This window comes from Vanessa tameamea, chromosome 15, assembly GCF_037043105.1.
Source record: "Vanessa tameamea isolate UH-Manoa-2023 chromosome 15, ilVanTame1 primary haplotype, whole genome shotgun sequence".
Lineage (NCBI taxonomy): Eukaryota > Metazoa > Arthropoda > Insecta > Lepidoptera > Nymphalidae > Vanessa > Vanessa tameamea.
In genome coordinates this window covers 882741-907949 of record NC_087323.1, presented here as the reverse complement: position 1 = coordinate 907949, position 25209 = coordinate 882741, and the positions used below count along the sequence as shown (strand labels likewise).

The following is a 25209-nucleotide window of genomic DNA, read 5'->3' as shown; positions in this document are numbered from 1 at the left end:
GATTAAGATCTTTTCCTTTAACGCTTTAATACTAACACTCATATAAAAGAGTTACATGACCCACGCTTTCAAACGCTTTAGATAAATCAAGACCAAAAATTACGAATTCTGCAATTTACTGTGAATGTTGGCTTGTACATTTGAATCTTAATGCAAGGTTCAAACTCGGGCAAATAACATTCAGTTTTCGGGCATTTTTTTCATCGTGCTGCTTATTTAATGAAACGTTCCTGCGGAATCCTCATCCTGTTAGATGGAATTTTACCAATATAAGTTTATATCGACCTTTATATTGAAGCATTGTGGTGAAATAAGTACCAAATATTTTACTGAAATGGAGAGGAAATCTTAGTTTACTTTTGTTTATATATTTTCTTATAAAGGTCCACTTTCCACTCGGATTATAGTAAGTAGTTATAAATGTGAAACTTGGAGTAAATTTCCGAAGGATTGGACTATTATTTTCTGGTTAGGTTTTAATTCATTTTGAGATTTCATTTAAAAATTGGTAAAGTTTGAGCCATTTGATTACTTAAGACAAATAAATAAATTAACCAGTTTCTAGATATTTATTTTAGCTACCAACGATATAAGAGTACATCCCTTGTGAAATTAAACTTTTCAACGAGCAGACGTTTTGACCTCAACACTTTTATAAGTATATTTAAGCACACCTCGTCCCAGAATTTCTCTCTCTCTGAAGACTCATTAACTTTACGAAAACGAAAACTCGGCGTAGGTTTTCTGAAGCAACATTTTTTCTAAAAATAATTTGAGTAGGAGATTGGTCTTGATGGACTTCAGCCGTAATACCTTTTTCCAAGAAGTGGCCAATTTCCCTGAAACTATGTTACTATTAAGATAATCTTGGTCTGAGCCGTCCTTGTAAACGATATTGTTTAACTGTGCAGACAAAATAGAGCTTTACGTCCATAATTCAAAAGTTACTTTTACATTGCGGAAATTACAATAGAAATTTACAATAAAACACTGGTTGTTCACATAATAAGCGATCTTATAGTTATGGTAATAAGGTGTGAATTTGAAAATAATATTAGTCTGTCTTATACCCTAATTTCGTCAACCTTGGCTTGACACTGGAAGATTAATCGTAGTAGTTGCTACTGATATAGAATGATATAATCGAGATGACAGTATTTCGCAATGAAATGAGTGTATTATACTCTGCTGGATAACTTTCATAGTCATTTAATAAAACTCTAAGAGGTTTTTTCTCAAAACATGTTTTGATATGAGAATGATATACAGGGACACGAACAGTGAAGATGAGCGTTGATTCGCATTGCCCCCTTAAATCTATAAACGGCTCCAATTTCTGGGAACAACTCGGAGTTTCTCCCTGTGCTACTGAATCCATAGAATACTATGAAAATCGTTTCGTCTTATAAGTTTTGTTTTATGTTTTTGATTTATGATTTATTTTTCATTATTAACATATGACCTATTTGGTTTTATGACTGCTACTACATGTATGACGAATAGGTGTTCCATTATTCTGAGTAAAATTATTGAGCTTATTCTACCACGTTTCAACGGTTTGCTGGACACATATTTGTTAGAATATTATCTGACGCAGTCATGCACTTTTCCTCACCTGACCACCACTGGACATAAGAGGAATTACTATATTAAGCCTTCGAATATAAGTCGTTTATTAAGGCACAACTTTAATTACAATTAATATCCCTATCACAAATCTGACTCGAATAAAAAATGTTGTAATAAAATCTATATTATTTATTACACATACTAATATTATTAATGCGTAAGTAACTCTGTATGCGTCTCTGTCTGAACTGAACTAAACAGAATTTGATGAAATTTCTTATAAAGCTTGAACAAAATTTTTTATGCTACCTTTTTACGCATAACAACTGACGAACCCCAAAAACGCGATCGAAGTCACGGAAGACAACAAGTCTTTCATAAACTAATTTGAATGAGATGACATGTATTTAATTGATAATGCAGTTTTTTGCTAATGTCACGGTTAAACGAAACAATTTTTTTTTTATGCAATTTGTTGGCGGATAAGCTGCTGGTAAGTGGTCACCACCGCCCATAGTCAAAGGCGCTCTAAGAAATATTAACCATTCCTTACATCGCCTATGCGGCAACCTTGGGAACTTAGATGTTATGTCCTTTGTGTGTGTAGTTACATTGGCTCACTCTTCAAACCGGAACACAACAATACTGAGTACTGTTATTTGGCGGTAGAATATCTGATGAGTGGGTGGTAACTACCCAGACGGGCTTGCACAAAGCCCTACCACCAAGTAATTGAATACAATTTTGATTATATATGAAGAGAAATTACTATTTATGAAAACTGCGTTGATTTTACTGCAATAATTATATGATTAAACTTACAAATAAATAAAACGAACCTATAACAAGACCCAGCAATGTATAATTACTGCTTGTTTCATATAGTGTAGCACCATACTTATTCCGTTCCTAGTGCGATACTTAAATTGAAAAAAGAAGTACCTCAAAAATTCGATAAATATTAATGTGAAATCACAAGAAAATTCAAATGAAAATCACGACCAAGACCATAGTCGAGATATTCAACAGAGGTTGGCCTTGACATCCGAGTATAAATTAGGCTCATGCCTTTATGCCTTACAATAACAGCCCATCAAGAAGAATGATCGAAGCATATTTTGCAGCGCTTTTTTATTTAGATCTTCAAACTACGTTTATATACCAAGAACTTCACCATTAAATATAACTATTATTGAAACACCAGGATTCCTCTATACTATTACTGTATATACGAACGTATTTAAATACACTTCTACATGAATACGTGTCACATTTTCACGTAATATTATCAGATGGATATTTGAATTGATTAATTTAAAAGAAATTCGTCATTGTATGATAATTAGGGTTTTCTATGAACATTTTAACGAATTTTATTAATTAACACAAATCTGTTAGTTGTAGTATAAGGATATAATATATAAGCTTAGTCATCTTCGTCAGGCACAGGGTCATGGCTATCAATAATATTATTTCTTTCGATTTAAATGGGAATGAAACATTGTATGGAAATTGTTATTTTTCACAATCTGAAAATCGATATTTAATCTTATGTAAAAAAGATAAATATGTTAAATGTTAAAGCGTTTTTGAAAATTATTTACTTTAAAATTAGAAATTTAAGAGGAAAGTGTTTAATCTTCTGTTTATAAGTATAAGACAATAAAGTATAGTTGATGACCACGTGAGTTACATAGATCATTTAATATTTTTATCGTGGAACATGCGAAATGGCAAAAATTGATTTAAAATATAAGTACTTCTTATAAACCATTCACAACCTTAATGAAATGAGCTAATATTGACTCGAAGCCATTTACGTGTTTACGAAAATGTATTCATCACGATTCAAGTTGCTATTCGTTATTTAAGCGTGTTAAATGTCTGCATTAACTTAACGAGTGTTACGAACTATTTTGACGAGATTCTTTTGTTCTGTATTTATTATCTGTGAACGAATAATATTTTTGACATTTCATTATCCTAAAACATTTTATGGAAATTAGAATGCTACTTGAAATTCATTTGGAAATTGAGTTTTATATTACGTTATAATAATCTTTATTTACATAAGGATTATGAACATCAAAACATTAACTATATACAAATAAAAATTAAATATGGTTACTGTACAAACCATGACCGCGTGAAATGGAATATTTATTTACAAATGTCCAAAGTAAAGTGACAGCTTTGAACGTCCTTATTTGGGGGTGTGATTCCCTAGTGGTAAAAGGGCTGGAGAATCTGACTGAATCATCTGACTCATGATTTTTTGCAAGGGATAATTAATCAAGAACATGAAGTGTCTGTGGTGTTTGCTGAGCCACAATCCTTTCAGTCAAAATTCACGATCTAGTCACTAGACCATCGACATTTGAGACATGAAAATTATCCAAAATTTGACATAATTATTTTCAGATCAAATTTATAAATAACACAATTGTACAATCACGAAAATATGTAATGAAATAGCGGCCATAATAACCGCAGTTAAAGCTGTCGAATCGGATATCGGCATAAATGAACGCTCTAGATTTCAGTAAATTTACATGCCTTTATTTAACTGACTGTGTTAACTTGGCAACTGAGTTTTTTCACAATTCCCATTCAACTGTAATTCGGCTGTGTTCAAAGTACGTTTTGTTTTGGTACGGGTGATGACATAGTAGTATATTAAATTAATTAATTCAGGACATGTTTTCAAATCCCGAGTAAAGCCAATAAATGTTGTGTATAATGATTGAAGAATGTGTTTAAGAAGAATAACAATATAAAGAAGTTTAATTAAAAAAACGAATAATTTAGAATTATAGAAAGTATACATTTACTTAACAAAAAACAAAATTAGACGGACAGAAGGAACGGCTTAATGGAAATAGAAAATAAACAACGCAGAAAAAAACAGTTTTGAAAAGCAATGACTGCAGTCGTGTCCCACGTGTTGGACCAGCTTCCAAGTTGGGTTCCAAAACTAAACGCTGACTTTCAATGGTACCGTTTGCATCCATGACGGGCTGTCGCAATGTCTTCAATTAAAATTAATTTTAATAATGTGTCGGTAATAAAACATTCAGACACTGACTATTTAATTATCAAATAAAGTACGTGAAGCTGTGCTCTTGTGCCTCTAGTTCTGTCAAATTCTCGTCCTATTATACTGTTGAAATGTTTAAAGTTGAAACGCCCACATGCTCTATAATACCTCGATCGTAAAGGTTATTCTCTGAAATACGCCACTGTAGGGAAAGTTTCGCCAGAAGGATATTAGTATTAATTTTTTATAGCGTTCGCTACAACAGTACCCGACGATTTTATCTCCCTGTGATGGCATTATCTCATAAAATATGCAACGCGTAAACATACTAATACGTTTAGTCATTACAGCTGTGTGTTTTGAAATTAAAATCTCACATAGCATCAATGTTGAAAGATTATATTTTGCGCGAAGATAATAAATTATAAAAATGTCATTAGATATGAAAATAAACAGAATATAAAATATCGTGTTCTAGGAAGGTTATAAAGTCACAGATCTCGAAATTTTGGGTTCGGGTCTGATTTAAGTCAGGCAAATACAAAAATAATCGATTATTCTGTCAAGAAATTATAGTTTTGATCGTTCCTGTCGATTATAAGGGTGAGGGTAGTATGAATTTTCACGTGCTTAATTTATATTTATAATTCAACTCGTGCTCAGCGATGAAGGGAAACATCGTAAGGAAACCTGCATGTGTATAATTTCAACGAAATTTTGTCACATGTGTATCCACCAAACCACATTGGAGCAGCATGGCGGAAAATGCTTAAGACCTTCCCCTCAAAGGGAGAGGAGGCTTTAGCCCAGCTGTGAGAAAAGTAAAGGCTGTTACTATTTGTTTTACTGTGTAAACTAATTCAAACATGTAGGTGACCTTAAGATTTTCATTTACAGGAAATATTAATTAAATTAGATAAATACTAAAGCGCCTTAAACGGTACTTTTGGGAAATGAGGTATAAAGTTTTTACTTCAAATCTCATTTTCCTTTCTGACGATACGAAAACTCTTTGGTCTTGGTCCGTATTTGAACCCTCGATCTTAGGTTACGATCTAACTGTTCTATCTATTGGGAAATCTCAATTCAAACTAACAACATATGAGAATAACATTTCACATCATCTTCCGTATTTGATTTTCAACTTTACGAACAGGAATAACTTCGGAGATTCATTTGGGTGTATACGTAGCGTAATTAACGAATAAACGAGAACTTTTCGAATTCATTAATTTTAATTACTCCGTAAGAGCCTGATTCGAAACAAATAAACACTCTTATTGGTTTTTTTTAATGAATGATCGTGTCTTTCTGTTATTGATGATATATTTTTAGAGAAACTACTAACTGTTATAGATATTCTTGCTATTGCAAAGACATGCTTGCAAATTGAAAACTCTTTGGGCTTCGTGCAAGCCCGTTTGGGTAGGTACCATCCACTATTCTACCGCCAAACAAAAGTACTCAGTATTGTTGTGTTCCGGTTTGAAGGGTGAGTGAGCCAGTGTAACTACAGGCATAAGGGACATAACATCTTAGTTTCCAAGGTTGGTGGCGTATTGGCGATATAAGGAATGGTTAATATTTCTTACAGCGCCATTGTCTATGGGCGGTGGTGACCCCTTACCATCAGGCGGCTCATATGCTCGTCCGCCAACCTAAGAAATAAAAATAAAAAACAGTATTCGATAAAAGGTACGTATATTCCTACACTTAATGACCTTCAATTGCTAAGGATTATTATATTGAACAAAGGTGTTAAAACACAGATTAACTTTGACAGATAGGACGCTAATCTGACACGAGCAGAGATAAATCAGGTACTGGACCAACGGCTTTACAATAGGTAAAGCTTTTTTTAGCACGAATAACGCTACCTATTTTCTGATTCCGAGATTTTACAGGTAAATAAATCCGTTTCATTTTAAGTTCTACGGCCAAACACGGTACCCAATATACCGACGAGGATTTTACAAAACATCGACGTAAAAAAAAGGTTAATTTTTTGAATGCTGTCAAACAAATAAACAAAACATCGCATTATCATTGATTTCGCTGTCGAGTAAAACACAAAGCTAAATATCACAGTCTCGTTCGAGCTAATTTTGAAAGCATGAATGTACTTTGATCTGGTCTTTATAATCGATTTAGTTGCTTTAATAAATTACCTACTTGCTATTTTATATAATGTCTTTCAATTATTTCGTTTGAACTTTGAACACTACTTAAGATTCTTAATATCCTAAAACACATCAAGGTCCCAAAGTATTGTAAAGATTAAATATCAAGAGACATAGTTTTAGTACAATTAATTCATTTCCAAACGTGTTTAATTGAGTATTTATACACATTGAAAGAACGGATGTTGACAGTTTAATCATACTCAAAGTTAAATAAAAAAGTTATGGCAAAAATAATTCCTGAACTTAGTTATTGTGTTTATTCATATAATTATATTATGTGTATTTTAATTTTAATGTGCGTGGGCCTTAAGTGTGCACTTGTAGTAATCAATATTTATTTGCCAAGCAATTCAAACTAATCTTTGAATTGTCTATCGCACTGATTTTATAGAACAAAATAATCAACAATTTATATATATAAAACAACAAATACAAATCAGTCTTAGAGTAATTTATAATATACTTACGTACTCTTTTTCACTATAACATCAAAACGTACCCATAACATAGAGTAGGTTCATCACAGATAATAAATTACAGCACTTAGAAATATTATCACTTACCATTTTGAACGTAATAGTAAAACACATTTGGGAGCCACCAACGAAGCGTCACGGAGGGGACGCGCGGCCGAACTGCCCGGGACGCGGTGATAACGTCAAAGAATCTGTAACGTAGATAGTTAGAAAACATTTTTAAATGATACCTGAGGTTTAAATATAGAAGAACATAGAAAATATAACGTTCGATTATGTTTTATGAAATTAAAAAAAAAACCCGACAAAGTAAAAAAAAAAATAACATAGTATATATTTTTTTATTATTATTATTTATACCCTTATAAATAGAAAGAAAATTTAAATATTAATATTATACTATAAAATAGTATTTAACCACGATTTGCCGCCCAAAAACAAACATTATAATTAGACGCCATCTTATTATCTTATTACAGATTAAAAATATATACAGATTAATATAACACACAGTTTGTATATATACATGACAACGTAAACAATAGTCAAATCTCGGTTAATTTTACGAGAAATTAACTCCGTCATTGTTATTTATAAGCACGAATAGATAAATAAATATAAAAATTACCACGGGTTAATTAAACTTGCTACTTGATTAACGGTTAAAACATCCGGTCGTTAGAAAAAAAATATTGAATGAATAATAAAATGAATATACAGTTTAAAAACAATATCACGTAACTATTGATGCGGAGTAATTGAAAAAAATTGCATTTCATCGGGAAGCAGCAGCTCATCTTTAATTATATATTGCGAAGTTTATTTATAATCGAATTTAATTAAGTATTTATTCTTGTATGTGTGTTGTAAGTCGATACCATGTGCACACATAAGCAAAGATATGACAGGTGAGATCGTCTGACAGATACATAGACACACATAAACGAAACCTGTTCAATAAACAAAATTTAAAAATATAAAATGATTACACAAGGAAACATTAAATTAAACATTACCGAGTTTATAACACTTACGTTATCTTAACTTGTATTTAACTAACAAAGTTTTTATGTTAACAAATATAAGAAGTGTCAAAAGTATACATTTGTCGTATCGATTCTAAACTAGTGTAGCTACTAATAAGTAGCAAAATGATAATTTGATAACGTCATATCAAACTAATGATGTAATCAAGAGGTTAAGTATGAGTTTTTTTTTTGTCAAGTGACGATTAAGTCTGTACTTTACTAATAAAAGCGAGTGATTTAGTTTCTTAAGCTAAGACGAGTATTAGCAATTCAGATAAAAATAATTAGGATTGTAATAAAGTAATTATGTAGATATACAAATTAATTAAGATTACAAAGGAAACAGCTGGAAATAATCAAATACTAGAAGGTACGGTTTAAATTAAAGTTTATTCATTTGTTGACTTAACATATAGTTTAGAAAACCTTATTAACACATCACGAATACAAAATAATCTTTACTTTTTAAGTGTCATTTTCGATTTCACGTACCTATTGTTTTGTTCTGTTAATCGATATCAATATCAATTTTATAAATGATATACATTTTTCATTGAAAGATTGATTGCTGCTTCATAATTTATATCATCGTCAAACTATATAGTTCATAAATACATTTTATATACAATAAAATGGAATATAATAAAATATTGCCCGAGTTAGTTTGCTAAACATGTGTCTCATTATATATTGAGCTATAATATATTGAGCCATTCATTAAACAAAGGCTTGGTTATTAACATAGTGCTAAAAAATCCTCAGAGAGACAAAGATTTTCCGGCGTAAGAGAGTTAAAATGCACGTATTTTATTCTATGACAGGCTGTATGTTCCCATCCCTTTCCCTCCTACGAACGATGCTCACCTGTCCCTGTCACACGTACTCAAACGTATGACGTAGACGCGGGAAATTTCGATGTCGAAGGCTCCACAAGTTTTCAATCATTCTTATTAACGTTCCAATGGAAACAATTGAATATAATTTGTAAACTTAAATTGCTTTTTTATATTCATGAATTATCTTGTTATATAATGAATTCATATTCTTATCTATTAGTATCTCCTGAGTTTCTTACCGGTTCTTCTCAGCAGAATCTACATTCCGAAGAGGTACGAAGAGCAACAACTCCGTATAATTCAAAAGTGCTTGTAAAATGTCGATTTTTTGGTCGATATTGTCTTTTTTACACAAATGATATCTCAAATAGTAAACTTAATCAAAAAAGTGTTATCCTACAGAAACAAGAAGTAATGAAGATCGGTAAACAAACAAAACAAAACACTTTGATACTGGACTGAAGCAATTATTGTTATGACGTCTATAGTTTGCGTATAATGACCCAGAAAGTGTCATAGAGAAAATAGTGTAATAGCGATTTTGTAAGAATTCGATTCGTATCTCACTCGTGAAATTGTGAGAACCGACTTAAGAATGTTGCACATTAAATTCTGTCTCTTCACGCTCGCGTTCTGCGGTGAGTTTCGAGTTTCTTCTTACAGAACATAAATACAGATGAAAATAGGGGTTTATTGTTTCATCACCGAGGAACAAATGAAAAGTCAGAGGTGCTTGCTTGGCTTTGATTCTACAATATGCATTTACGATCGCCATATTTCTACTACCGAGTTGTCTCGAACTTGTAGAAAAATTGAAATTATAAAACAACTCATACAGAGTAATATTGACTGGTGACGATGATGTCTTGTGTTTGACCATTTTGTTAAATTGAATTCGTTAATTCGTATTCACGGTAATTCTGTAAGGTACACCGCAGTCTATTATCTCACTCTAATAGTCACTTTATTGGAGAGATCCAGCTGTAGGACTGAGAGAATGTATGTACTTTGCGAGACACAGAATCGTAACACAGCTTGTTTACAACCTTCCAGCTACGAGAGAGCGATTTGTGAGAATTATTCGATAGGAAAACTCAATATAATATTTTTTGACCCGACCCGGCTTTATACCCCAGGACTTCGAGATCTGCGAACTTCAAACAGTTACTAGAACCACGAAGAATTTACGATTAATCACATAAAAATGTTTATAAGGTTAAACCTTAGTGCATTTCTGTGTCATTGTAACTTTTGTTAATAGATCACTAAATAAATAACGGGGTAACTTGTTGAGTATAAAAAATATACGTCAATATTAAATATATATATTATTATATCTTATACATATATGATATAGAAATAACATTATATAGTTTGCAATAATACGTTCAAATATATTCGATTGTAAAATTTCGCCAGTTCTTTTGAGATTTGAGTTTTTTATTTCCGAACTGATGGAAGATCTAAAAATCAATAAAAAAATTTAATGCTTCCGTATTGTACAAAGAATTTGACTTTAAATTTTATTACTATTCTCTGTAGATGCAACATGAAGCATATTTTTTATTTCATTTGAATGTCAATAGTAGTCCATTTAAGTCCAATCTGGTCCATACAAATTGTCGTTAAACTATAATACATTAATTTATGTTCCTAAACAGAATAATTTGAGAGTGAAACTGTGTATCAAATATGCAACTACGTTAAGATGTAAATATTTCTTCTATTTTGTTAAATATTGGAGCTTTATTTACACATTTAGTGAAGAAAATCCTGTTTTATGTCTCGTTTTTCGCGGCGTCAAACAGAAGTTTTAATGGGTGTCGTAAACTTCGAAGTTGGTTTTTCTTGTAATCTAGTTTAAAACGTATTTCCGCGAGCTTAGAATTATTTAATTTTTATCGTCTTTCGCTAATTACATTTACAGTAAATAATTGAAGGTATGTTTCTTAGAATCTTTTTATTTAGGACCAGTACCACGTAACCCAGTTATTGTACAAATTTGTATATTTCTTTGGGCATGTAAAGAGGAGGAATTAAATTATTTTTTTTAGAAAAACGAAGTATGGCTATAAGGCAACAGAAATACACCAATAAACATTTTAGCATTAGCAGCCTGTAAATTTCCCACTGTTGGGCTAAGGCCTCCTCTCCTTATGAAGAGAAGGTTTGGAGGATATTCCATCACGCTGCTCCAATGCGGGTTGGTGGAGTACACACGTGGCAAAATTTAATAAACCAATAAACATGATTAATAAATTAAAATCAAAGAGGTGTCTTGATCACTGCTTTATTCCGTCGCGGGATTTGAATCCTGGACATCGAGATCAGGGGAATTGCAAACTAGTTAATATACGAGGCAGTCAAATAGGCAAAACTACGTTAATCTTTTTGTGTTATATTTGGCTCAACGGGTACTTGCGCCACCTGATAAGTATTCACCATTTATAGATATTAAATAATAAATATTATCGATTCCTTACATCACACCAATGCGCCAACAACCTTGGAAACTGATATGTCCCTTGTACCTGCAGTTACATTGAGTCAAACACCATTCAAACCGGAACTCAGCAATACTAAGTACTGTAGTTTGTCAGTACCAAATTTAGTATGTTAAAAATATAAATGAATACGCTATAACATATGAATTGAACATTAGCAGAACTTTGGCAGTGAACTTCAACCTAACTATAATAAATACACTTAAACTTTATACGTTAGAATTGTTGATCTCAAAAAGGTCAACATGAAAGTTTACGATGGCAAACTCCATCAACGACTACCAGACGGACTTAAGTATAATAGAAATGTTTTTAAAAATTACAACCGTATAGATCTGTTTACACAGAGAGGCGCGTCCTTCAGGCTTAAACTAATAAAAATAATTTCATTTCTATATTTTTTGCTGTTTTCTTACAATGGTCATCTAACGCACACTACGATTTCTTGTGAGCACGAGCGTTACTCACACTAATGCACGAAAATAATGTAGCCGATAATAGTTCTGTACCTCTTATTGCATTACAGAGATAGATTATACTTTAGCACCTGCACACGCGGGCGGAGTCTGGTGTTATATCGTGTAAACAAGCACAAGGTACATAACTTACATCTCAGTCTGCAGTATATTAACAGAATAAGCACCGCCGTACACTTCTCAGTGTCGATGTAAATATAACGGTGACTGTTTACCGTCGGATATTTGTAGGTATAAATGGCATATTAATTTAATTGATGTCAACTGGTGGTTGAGCCACTACGGATCTAATTGCTGGTTCGATTTCATTCGATAGGACTATGAGAGTAAGATAATAAGGTTTTATAAATATAGACAGGATAGCGACCTCCGTGGTCGAGTAGTGTGTACACCGGTTTTCATGGGCAAGCCACTCCGAGGTCCCAGGTTCGATTCCCGGCCGAGTCGATGTAGAAAAAGTTCATTAGTTTTCTATGTGGTCTTGCGTCTAGGTGTTTGTGGTTCCGTCGTTACTTCTGATTTTCCATAACACAAGTGATTTAGCTACTTACATTGGGATCAGAGTAATGTATGTGATGTTGTCCAATATTCATATTTATAAGGTTTGTAGCTGTATATACGCACACACTCGCATTTTACTCACACACACTCGTGCACTCTAGTCTTTTGAGGTTTTTCGCTTTAGCTGAAATTCGAATATATTACTATACTTACATGACAAACTAAGCGCTTCTGTATATAAACGTCCGGTTAGATAATTAGTATACAATATTATCTTGACAATTGCTTCAATTTGAAACACGTAAACAAAATTTTGATTGTACTCTATAATTAAATGAAACCTACGCGTCACAAATTTAAATTAAGCGTCTCTCTGACGATTCCATTTCAGCTCAAGAATGTGTCTTGGGTAAATTTGAGTTTATTCATCATCACATGGAAATATGAAGGTGAGGTGAGGTGAGTGAGGTGAGTGTATGTTTATTATTTCTTGACACGCTCAACAATTTAATTTACTTGAAAGTTTCACATAGATTACTTATAATCGAAATATTTTTAGGAATATTGATAATAAATTTAATTACGTCACGTTACGTCACCAGATCCGTTGTGTTAGTTTCGGATATTTTTTTTGGCTTGAAATCAATAATGCGAAAATATGTAACATTGACAGCTCTATTTACTTGTGAAATATTTAATACGATTTCAAATACCATATTATATTTTGGGCATAGTAAATTCAAAGTTTTTCTGGATCATATAGACTTGAGGTGACATATGCCAAATTTACATTGGCTAAAATTGCTTTAACTACATACGTTTGCGTCACCACGTCATCGGTCTTTTGGTCCATATCACATTATTGACCTCCAATAATAAATGAGCAGAGCGTGATACGACGATGCGCGGTGCTTTGACGGTAGAACTTGGTATCATTTTTCCATGGGAAGTTCGAACTATCCTTAGGTAAGTTCGTATTACTTGTAAAATTTTACTTAAACCAAACAGCACCATTTCTTATTATACTGGAGAGGATGAACATGAACCAGGGTTCCGCCGAATTTGACCTGTACTTCCCATGACCTACGGTACCGAAACGTTGACACATAATACGGGACTAGTCCACAAATTGAACGACCTATTTTCGGATTATATAATCAAATATCCGGATTGACTGAAATGGCAGTGTGCTGGTCACAAAAATGTCGAAGGACCGATGGCTATTTGAGCAGACGAGTCCTAGAGTGAATACTAGTCAATAAATTACTATCAATATGATATTTCAAAAACTAGTCTATTTTGACTAATCCAAAATCATTCGTAACCTCCATTGACGAAGTTAATATAAATAAATCTGTCAGTTTGTCTATATTTACGGCCGTCTATCCATCTGTCATCGTAGCAAAAACAAACTCGTTTGGAATCTCACTGATTTTATGCGGGCAGACAAATTTATATATTTTATTATAACTTTTTATCGTAACATTGTTTAAAATTTAAATAAAAGAATTCACGAGTTTCGGAAACGATTACTTTGTAAATGTTTATCTACATTTAAACATTCAGAAGTAAAAGTAAACTTACCACTCCGAATTTCCGACTCCGCAAAGTCAATATATCCTTCTTAGAGTAATTTAATGGTTTCTATAAAAAAATACCGCTGATATTTCAACTTTTCCTCTTGATATATTAAAATCTTATGCGATAAAACTTTAAAATATATTATATATAACGGGGTGCGGTTACTTTGGTTGATTGATTTGATTGATTGATTTGGATAATTAAGAAATCGAGTAGTTGGCAATAATGTTTGATGGCTGATTTACTTTTAAGAGCGGGTCACCCCGAATGGAGTTGTAAGTGTCATGGCAACGCGAGTCGTTATGTTTTGACAAGCGACTCGAAAGCGATGATTGTAATCCTTTGATATTATTGTGTTGTACGATTATTGAATCAATTAATACAGTGATTAGACGATATTAAATACGTTTTATTTTGTGAATATCTCCATTGCACGCTCACAAAGTCTTCCAAATGTCAGACCAATCCCCGAACCCAACTGTTCGGCATCCTGCTCCTCCGACATATATATATTAAGGCTTATTACAAAACAGATCTACGAAATCAAATTACAAAACGATTTATTGACCTAAAACGCACAGCCTTAACCCGTGGTTCTAACAGGATGAAATTTTGCACAGGAAGTAAGTAATTGTAATGTTTGATGAGTCAAAGACTGATAAAGATTTTTTGTAAAATGATCTAAAAGGGCGAAACTTTGGCAGTTCAATTTATTCTAATGTTCGAAATATGGAAATCAGTATTATGGCTTCTAATCACGAGTAAAAGACAGCTGTTACAGTGTTTTAAAAAAAATCATCAACGTAAAGGACGTTATGAGGGCTGTCAGTTTATATCAAAGTTTTTTAATTAGAAACATACATGAAAATCTTTATTTATGTTTCTGTTTATAAATAACAAAATAAACGTGACAGTGTTTTCCATTGCTTACACAGCTATATAAAATTACAGATACAATTCCAATAGCATAAAGTTAGTATTCGTTGATATAAAACCATGTCGTATAAATTTAATAAAATGATTTATCGCAAATAAAATACAGCTGACTGTGTTATTCATCCGAAAAGAAGAGTTATATTAATTTGGATGGTATATAATATTTTATGGAACGATCTCACGTGAGATTTTATATGTAATCTACATATTGGGCATGACCTTACGAACTCTCTAAGTTTGTAAGATCGAGCGCGGTTCTCTCAAGGATTACCGATTTGATTTTAGCTTTAATATTCAATTTATTGGGATAAGTTTTTTTTTAGCATTAGCAGCCTGTAAATTTCCCACAGCTGGGTTAAAGGTCTCCTCTCCCTTTGAGGAGAAGGTTTGGAGCATATTCCACCACGCTGCTCCAATGCGGGTTGGCGGAATACACATGTGGCTGAATTTCGTTGAAATTAGACACATGCAGGTTTCCTCACGATGTTTTCCTTCACCGCCGAGCACGAGATGAATTATAAACACAAATTAAGCACATGAAAATTCAGTGGTGCCTGCCTGGGTTTGAACCCGAAATCATCGGTTAAGATGCACGCGTTCTAACCACTGGGCCATCTCGGGATAAGTTATTACTACGCTTATTATTCAAGCTGCGGCCCTAAGGAATGAGTCAAAAATGTGATACACGTTATTTATACAATTAAACTGAGTTCACTGTTTAGTGAACTACTACTACAACTACTACACTAAAAAACAACTAAGTCTTGAGTTGATCTGGTGAAATAGTGAGTTATTTACAGATGAGTAATAAGTAGGTGAAACTTGAAGTATAGTAGATAGTCGTTAAATGTGCCTTCTCCCTCCTTTTTATGTTCAGCACGCAGTTTCACTATGAGGAAAACCTTTCTTCAAACTTCATTCAATTTTCAATGAAGATGAACAGTAAAGATATTATATTCTAAAACGTAAAAAATTTTGAACCCGTAATCTTGATAAAATAAAACAGTTAGAATTAGTACTAATCTAAATCTCTTGCGGTTCGAGGTTGCCTTTTTACTGCAAACCGAATATAGATTTTAGTAGAGCGACTGTTTTTTGCGGTTTGTCCATGTAAATTAGCTTCGGTCTGATGCTAGCAGTTGTTTTTTCATTCATTACCGATTTACAAAGTGCTAAAATATATAGCAGAAGAGATATAAAACTTTTTTTTTAAGGTATATTTATCTTGGTGTCGCCCTGCCACTGCCAGTAACCATGAAACGTTATCTCAAAATTACGCTGTACTTAAAAAAATCGTCACTAAGTGCCGGTTCTCAAGAAGAAGGACCGTCTGTTTACTTGGTCCGTCAAAAGAGCCGGGTATCCCACAACAATTTATATGACACTGTTTACACTTAGACGGGTCCGAGAAAAGGAACGGATCAATGATGGACTAGGCGGACGTTTCGCAAATGCGAGGAGACGTTTAAATGCTGGGATCGGATATAGTGTGAACGAAACTGCCGACGAAACGACATCAATGAGCCGAAATGCACTCTCTGAAGAAGACACACACACACACACATACACACATCACATCATTTTTATTTTGTTACTATTTTCTAACATTTTAATAACAATGTTCATGACAATAAGAAATGATTAAAGGGTCTAGCTGTAGTTCCATGGAACTGCTGCCGATAGGAACTCATATCGTAACCTATTTATAATGCAGAAGGTACAGTAACAATAATAGATAACGATTCAGGTCGAGGATCTATTTGGAAAAAAGTGTCTGCAGATGAATTTATTTCAAAGTGTTCAAAGCTAGAAAAATAAAAACAATTTTATAGCTGTTCCCTGTGAGCAAATAACATGTATCAAAACATTTAAATGAAACTATCAATCGATTTCTATAAAATTTAATTGATAATTCAATTGAAAAAATATACATACATATAATAATAGTCTTAATAAAATCCAAGTCTGTCATTGTAGTCTGCGTTTTATCATTCACATGAATTATATTACCCACTTTTATTAACATGTTAGGTAGATATTATAGTTTCTCAAGCATTGTTCACATTTTTAGTTGTTTTTGAGAGAAGAAGATACTTGTATCGATTTGCCGATTGTGCACTATTGTTAACCGACTTAAAAATTAAGAGGTTTCGGTATTTCTTTTGGTGAATTAGAAAAAAATAATTAAAGTGAATTGCGCGCGCACAGGCTAACATGAAAATTAGACACAAAGTTGTTCGCTAAACCAATTGTCTAAAGTGTCCATCCGCTCGAAATAGACAACTTCTTGCCTTATCTTATTGTACAATGTTTATTTAATTACAAATTTAAATTAGGAATGTTTAAATTTATGATTTAGTGTTATTGTAGTGATGAAAAAGGAAGAAATTACATTTACCTTAGAGTATGATTATTTTTTTGTAATTAATTATTTGCATGCAATTAAGAACTATTTTTAATAACGCCAAAGAAATAGAATTTCTCACGCGCGTACATAATTACACATACCATTTTTTAAATTATTATAAATTACTATTATTTACACGAAGGCCTTAATTATATAAAACTAAGATTTATTATTATATAAAATATTTCCTGTACAAATATAAGAGCATATTTTTCATTGCTTACTTGAATTTGAACTTGCGATCTTCGTTTTAGAATCACGTGTTTCATTCACTCCGTCATATCTGTTCGTTCAGAAACGTATAAGATAAAAATCTTCCAGTCGCAACAAAGTCAGCGTAAAATTAATTTCTTACGCCATAAAATGGACTCTTATTGCTGTTTTTTAAATCTCTTAAAGATTTTTATTCCTCGCAGAGCATTCATTACAAAGCGAAAAAATATAACGACTGCCTCGATGGCAGCACTGCTACTGTTTAAGTTTATTTTTACGCCAGTTTAACAAGTTTATGAAGACGAAATAGAACATCTTTATTGTTGATCTCGATTCAAAATTGAATGAAATATGAGAATTACGCGTTTTCATTTAAAACAGACATCACTTACACTGTAATGTATAGTCAGCCTCAAAAATACATCCACTCACTTGTGTGTAGGTTTTCTTACGATCCTGTGATAATTCAATTCATTGTTAGATTTCATGGTGGAAAGGACTGTACAAGCGCGTCTGATTAATTACATCACTAACAAACTAAATATTTTACCGCAAAACAGCGATATTTTTAAGTATGTTTCGTTTTGAAGTTAACCATTTTTGCTATTATTATTTAAAAAATACCCTGTCGGCGTAGGTCACAGAGCACAAGTTCCAGGATTTAAAGTTGGGCCAGTAAAATATTTTTGGTTATTCCGTCGAGAAATTCTCAGTAGCAGCCCCGAATTTGAAAATACTGATTTTCAATGTTTACAGATGTATCGCTTAGCCCTTGAACTATCAGTGTGGGCATCTCATTAGATTAGACAGTATACTCGTGTTAACACGCAGACTTGTCCGTTGTGCATTTTACTTGTCTTACTGGAGAATGGCCACAGTGGACGACATCAGACAAATCATTAAAAATAAAACACTAAAATAATAAGCATATAATAATAACTGGAAGTATCCGTCCAGAAAAGGTTATTAAGGTCGTTGGTCCTTATTAACCAACTTATTAACCAAATGTTTTCGTCCAATGTGCACACGTATTGATATATTTTGATATTGTTAACATGTTTTAGTGGCCGACTGTACAAAACGAGCAAGAATAAATCATTTTAGTTTATATCATAATAGCACTTACTGCGAAACATATATCGAATTATTTTGTAAGTCATATTAAGAATTACGACACCCGGTTTAGTTTTTTGATATATTGCATGTTTATATTATTTAAGAACCGAGAGGGCCACGATATGAATCCGACCCGTTTATGAGCTTTCCAGCACATTTGTGTAGGAAAATAATCAATTGCCCCCAAAGCTTTGGACTTTGAATTATTATTATTATTTGTCATTTTTTGGAGGGCTTTGTGTAAGCCCACTACGTAGGTACCTCTCATATATTCTACCCCAAGCAGTAATACTCAGTATTGTTATGTTTCGATGTGAAAAGTGAGGGAACCTAGACTGGTTCACTCAACTGCAGACACAAGGGACATAACATCTTACTTTCCATTGTTGGTGACGCGTTGGGGATGTAAAGAGTGGTTAATATTTCTTATGTCGTCAGTCACTGTGAGCAGTGGTGACCACTTACCATCAGTTGGCATATTTATCTCCTCCTACCGATGTTATAAAAAACTTGTAGTCGTCGTAGCTACTGTATTCTGGGAAAATTTTAACTGGTTACATGGAAGTCTGATTTCCGGATAATTAAACATCTCATCTCTATCATAATCTCATATGAAAACTAAGAGATATATAAATAAATTATAAAATAAATTTAAATACTATTCTTAAAAAATAATTGGCTTTAAACGAGAGCGCTTTTGAAACATTTTACTTAATTTTCATAACATCTTTATGTAAATTTTTATAGTGGATTTAAAAAAAATATAAACAAAATAAAAAACATTACACTGCCGAAAACTTTATGGCAATAACAGCATTAAAATTTTATCTACTATTTATTTATACGTGAGAAACACAACGATGTATAATATATATTTATTCACTTACGATGGCATACTTGTATGAGTGAGTGAGTCTTCGTGTGCGTAAGACGACTAAGTACAGACAGCAAAAAAACATAAATTAAATTATATATTTTGTTGTTTATTTGATCAAAACGCTGATAATTCAACGTGAAGGGGCGCGCTTTTGTGAGCGATCAGATCTTTAATTTATGTCTAGACTTACAAATTTATACTGAGAGGAATGTATATAATATTGTACCAAGAATTTCTTGCGAGCGAGTAGTTACTCTATCGAAGAGATTTCGGTGGAAAATTATGGCTAAAGGTTGTCCGTAAGAGATTGCTTGAAGTAAAAAGGCCGTCTTTGTAGTGTACAACTTTAATAAATTTATTTGTATTTATTACTTAAACTTTTATTTCAGCACTATAAAAACTTTTCTCGTTCTTAAATTGAAAAATACAGATAATTACAGTGAGATAATTAGAAAATCAGCAAATACTTGTTTCGTATGAAAAATTGCAAATAAAACATAATTTAATCTTGCATACAATATTATGAGCTTTATACTTACATATATAACGAGTATATTATATTAATACGAACTATAACAAACACCATCGTTTTAATCAGACATGTGAAAGTTTATTTTGAAAATGACGACCTCCGCGGTCGAGTAGTGTGTACATCGGTTTTCATGGGTACACCACTCCGAGGTCCCGTGTTCGATTCCCGGCCGAGTCGATATAGAAAAAGTTCATTAGTTTTCTATGTTGTCTTGGGTCTGGGTGTATGTGGTACCGTCTTTACTTCTGATTTTCCATAACACAAGTGCTTTAGCTACTTACATGGGATCAGAGTAATGTATGTGATGTTGTCCAATATTTATTTATTTATTTAAAATCAAAATATTCTTCGTTCAAATTGGCTCTTATACGCACTTGTTTTGCCCTCTTACAGGATGAATTTATTATAAAAGTATCAATAGCTTTGGAATGAAGACGAATTGGATTCTATTAAAAATAACCACCAAAAGCACATTTTCTCAAACGAAATACATAGTCAATATATAATTAAACTTACGTTTCCTGTGTGGATATCAACAATAATCTACGCTCTTCATCCATCCAAGCACATCTGATTATTTACCTCGTCTATCCTCGTATATACTCGTCATATATACATTCAATCGCCAAACAGCAAGTCAGTAATATTGTGTCCGGTTGAATGAGTACGTGACCCAAAGTAACTACAGGCACAAGGGACATAGCATCTTATTTACCAAGGTTGGTGGCGCATTGATGTAAGGATTTATTAATATTTCTTACGGCGCCAATGTCTATGAGCAGTGGTACTAATAAATAGGCCTGTTTGCCCTAATAATGTTAATCTTTAAATAAAATAAATATACTCCACAAAAATCCATCAATAAGTTCTAACGTCACATCATTCGTTCGTGATTCATCTGACTGTATTTCTAGAGTTGTAGAATATTTTTATTATATATTTGTATATTTCAACGTAGGTTCTAAACTTGCGTTGTCTAAATTCACGTGTAACGATTTTCACGCACGTTCGCGTTTCGTTCTCCGTTCCGAATCGGTATTTGTGCCCGCGTCAAAAATGGTCAACCTACCACGAGCGTAAACGCACCGGTACTCATAACATAGCAGCTTAGAATTTTTCTTATATAAAGAGACGGGTATTTCACTTCACGCAATTTCACGTAAGTCTGGAGCCGGCTTTATATTTGATTTAACACATCCGGAACGCAACACAAAATAACGTATTTAGTGCTATCACTTGTCTATTTTTATTGCTCAAAACTCGTATTTATGACCTCAATAAAATTTATTGCCCTACAGTTTAGACACATTGAAGAAAATATTATTGCAGATATTTCCCTTATTATATATTATACAGTTACATTTATTATTTTATCATTAAATTAAAAAATAGACCATTTGATGGTAACACTTTACTTCACGAATTAAATTAAATATTCACACACATAAATTCACAACTGTAGAGCTACTCTACACACGCGAAACTCACACGTTAGTGAGATGTCAGAATGTGATATGTGACACAGACGATAATAATCATAAAATATATAGATAAACGTATCAAAATGGCGTATCACCATAAGTCGGTTATCAAAATTTTATTTGGTGGTAGGGCTTTGTGCAAGCCCGTCTGGGTAGGTACCACCCACTCATCAGATATTCTACCGCCAAATAACAGTACTCTGTATTGTTGTGTTCCGGTTAGAAGGGTGAGTGAGCCAGTGTTATCACAGGCACAAGGGACATAACATCTTAGTTCCCAAGGTTGGTGGCGCATAGGTGATGTACATAACATAACATAATCAGCCTGTAAATTTCCCACTGCTGGGCTAGGCCTCCTCTCCCGTTGAGGAGAAGGTATGGAGCATATACCACCACGCTGCTCCAATGCGGGTTGGTGGAATACACATGTGGCTCATTGGCGACGTAAGGAATGGTTAATATCTCTTACAGCGCCTTTGTCTATGGGCGGTGGTGACCACTTACCATCAGGTGGCCCATATGCTCGTCCGCCAATTAATGCCATAAAAAAAAACAACTCAAATAAGATACGACGTGAATTCTTCCAAACTCGCACTGCTGGACGTTCTTACTACCGAAACAAGAGACGCAACATATTATCTCGTAAACCTAAATGATACTAGTATAATCCTGAGCTATTTAACCATTTAAGCGTTGCCAAAAGCAATGTCCGTTGCATTTAGTACTAAATATAAATTTAAAGGCAAAATTATTTATATTCCGATACATAGATTAAAACACATATAAAATGTATATTTTCATCAAATAAAATGATATGTCGTTGGACTTTTGGATTATAAGGCCGTGACTGTACTTTTTTTTTTTATAATATAGTTAGGCGGGTGGATCTCACATCTTATTAGACTATAAAATTGAAGAAATAGTGAGTGAATCTGTATTTGTCTTGTCCTTAAAAAGGTCTCAATAAGCATTTTTTTATATGGGTTGGCGGACGAGCAAATGCGCCACCACATGGTAAGTGGTCATTACTGCCCATTGACAATGGCACTGTAAGAAAAATTAACCATTCCAAACATCGCCAATGAGCACCAACATTGGGAACAAAGATGTTATGTCCCTTGTGCCTGTAGTTACACTGTCTCACTCATCCTTCAAACCGAAACATAACAATACTAAGTACTGCTATTTGGCGTTAGAACGTCTGATGAGTGGGTGGTACCATTCCAGGCGAGTTACAAAGCTCTACTTCATAATAGAGAAGAACGTTATGTACAAACGTATAATATATGTATACAACAAAGCAGATCGAGAATACCAATAAAGTAAAACGAAAGCTTTCAATAAAAAACTTTCGCGCAATAGCACCCTATTTGATCTTTTTAAAACATCCTTTCTATCTTGTTTGGTGGGTGGTAATCTGTAAATTAAGTTTCAAGCAAAATCCAGTATCAGGGCTCAGGTTCGAACCTGTGACTTTGACCTCGTTAGGATGCCTGATCCATCTTAGATACCATTTAATTAGGATAATATTTTATATATTTGTTTATATCATATATGAGTTACTGATATTGCCACAAGTAGCTTATATACTTTTTAAATAAGACAAAAAAATTTTGTGGGTCAGACTATAAAAACAGAGCCGAGATGGCCCAGTGGTTAGAACGCGTGTATCTTAACCGATGATTTCGGGTTCAAACCCAGGCAGGCACCACTGAATTTTCATGTGCTTAATTTGTCTTTATAATTCATCTCGTGCTCAGCGGTGAAGGAAAACATCGTGAGGAAACCTGCATGTGTCTAATTTCAACGAAATTCTGCCACATGTGTATTCCACCAATCCGCATTGGAGCAGCGTGGTGGAATATGCTCCAAATCTTCTCCTCAAAGGGAGAGGAGGTCTTAGTCCAGCAGTGGGAAATTTACTGGCTGCTAATGTAATGGAAAAAAAAATACTATAAGATAATTGAAAGAGGAATCAATTAAAATATTTAAAAGTAGAAACCTTGCTTATTATATGACATAAATATAACTAAAGCACTCGGGAATAATTGAGCTTTTTACCAGTTTTTTTTTTTTTAATTGTATCATTCGTTCTGGAGATAACCAATTCAAATAAACAAACAAATTTTACCTCTATATAACATTAATAAAGACATAATAATTCAATCACGCACCAACGATAATTGTTGTAACCTTTTTTAATACCTTCTTACGTATGTTTCACTTTTTAAAAGGTATGTTGGGGAATATACAGTTTTATTATTGTTATTATATACCTACGTTTAGTATACTTATTTAAGATATAGATAAACCTGTACTATATACTAGATCAATATTTATACACATTTTTATCCCATTTCCGTCCTTATTATGACGATTCTCTGCTAGAACAGATAAAAAATGCGAAAGTAATTAAAAATTTAAAAATACGTACATTAAAGCGTTTAGCCTTTTCGCTTATTTGAGCACTTAAGCGGTCACAGTTAAGCGGTCACACGTCAAGCGGGTTAAGCGGAAAGCCGGTACCACGTCCGCGCGGCGCCTCGCGACTCACTCACTGAAAGTGTTTCAGCGACCGATTGAAAATTGAGTTGATGGTACACTTGGTACTCTTTGAATTTATTTTTTTAAACACTTAATTTGATTATTGTAACTTGTATAGAATTTGCCAAATGTGAAGATCAATATAATGATATTAATTACCACGTTTGTTATGATATAAATAAAAAATCATAAAATGACTTTATTCAAGTATTAATATATGATTTTTTTAAAAATATTTATAAAAAAAACGTATAACTACCACCTGTTTGAAATGTAAATTCTATCTAAAAGAACTGGCAAGAAAATCATGTCTCCGTCTTATTAATTTAATATTATTAGATATGTAATTATGATGATTATTTCAAAACTACTGGAAAATTTAAGATGCTTATTTCAGAATTGCACTGTCAAGAATAATAGAGTGCTTTTTTTGTAATCGAACAACAATAATAAACTGATATTACTATATCATTTCCTTATAAGTATTCCGTCCCTACTTGTTTAACGTGCATTTAGGTACTACATGTACATTTGAAGATGTATTTAGACGTAGTAATTAAAATTAAAATAAAAATAAATTAATTGTACTTAACGCTCAGTGTGCTACCCACTTAAGAACACGGTTCACAGGCAACAGAGATGTGGGAGGGAAACTCATTCAGCCGTGAGTGTTAGCATTTGTCATACGTACTGCAAACATTTTTTAAATAATTTTATATGGACGTTCAAAATATTCGAATATTTGATAAGTTTATTTCGACTGTGTGTTTAATATATATATATATATAATATATATACGGATTTTTTTTAAATATTTTTATTGAATATATTTTTTATTGTAGTACCTAATGGACGATTAGAAGATATGTGAGCGTTAGGCACATATATTTTATACTTAAAATATCTCATATA

The 25209-nt window shown here is 32.9% G+C and overlaps 1 protein-coding gene across 1 annotated transcript in view; it reads right to left on the bottom strand.

The window, feature by feature from the left end:
- LOC113396511 (neuroglobin-like) overlaps nucleotides 1–24303 on the bottom strand; it is a 137828-nt gene extending 113525 nt beyond the window's left edge. Inside the window, exons 1-2 of the mRNA XM_026634481.2 lie at nucleotides 24188–24303; nucleotides 7353–7456 (exon numbers count right to left, since the gene is read on the bottom strand). The gene's annotated coding sequence lies outside the window, so the exon portion shown is untranslated. The remainder of the gene's footprint in view (nucleotides 1–7352; nucleotides 7457–24187) is intronic.
- Between the last annotated feature and the right edge of the window lie 906 nt (nucleotides 24304–25209).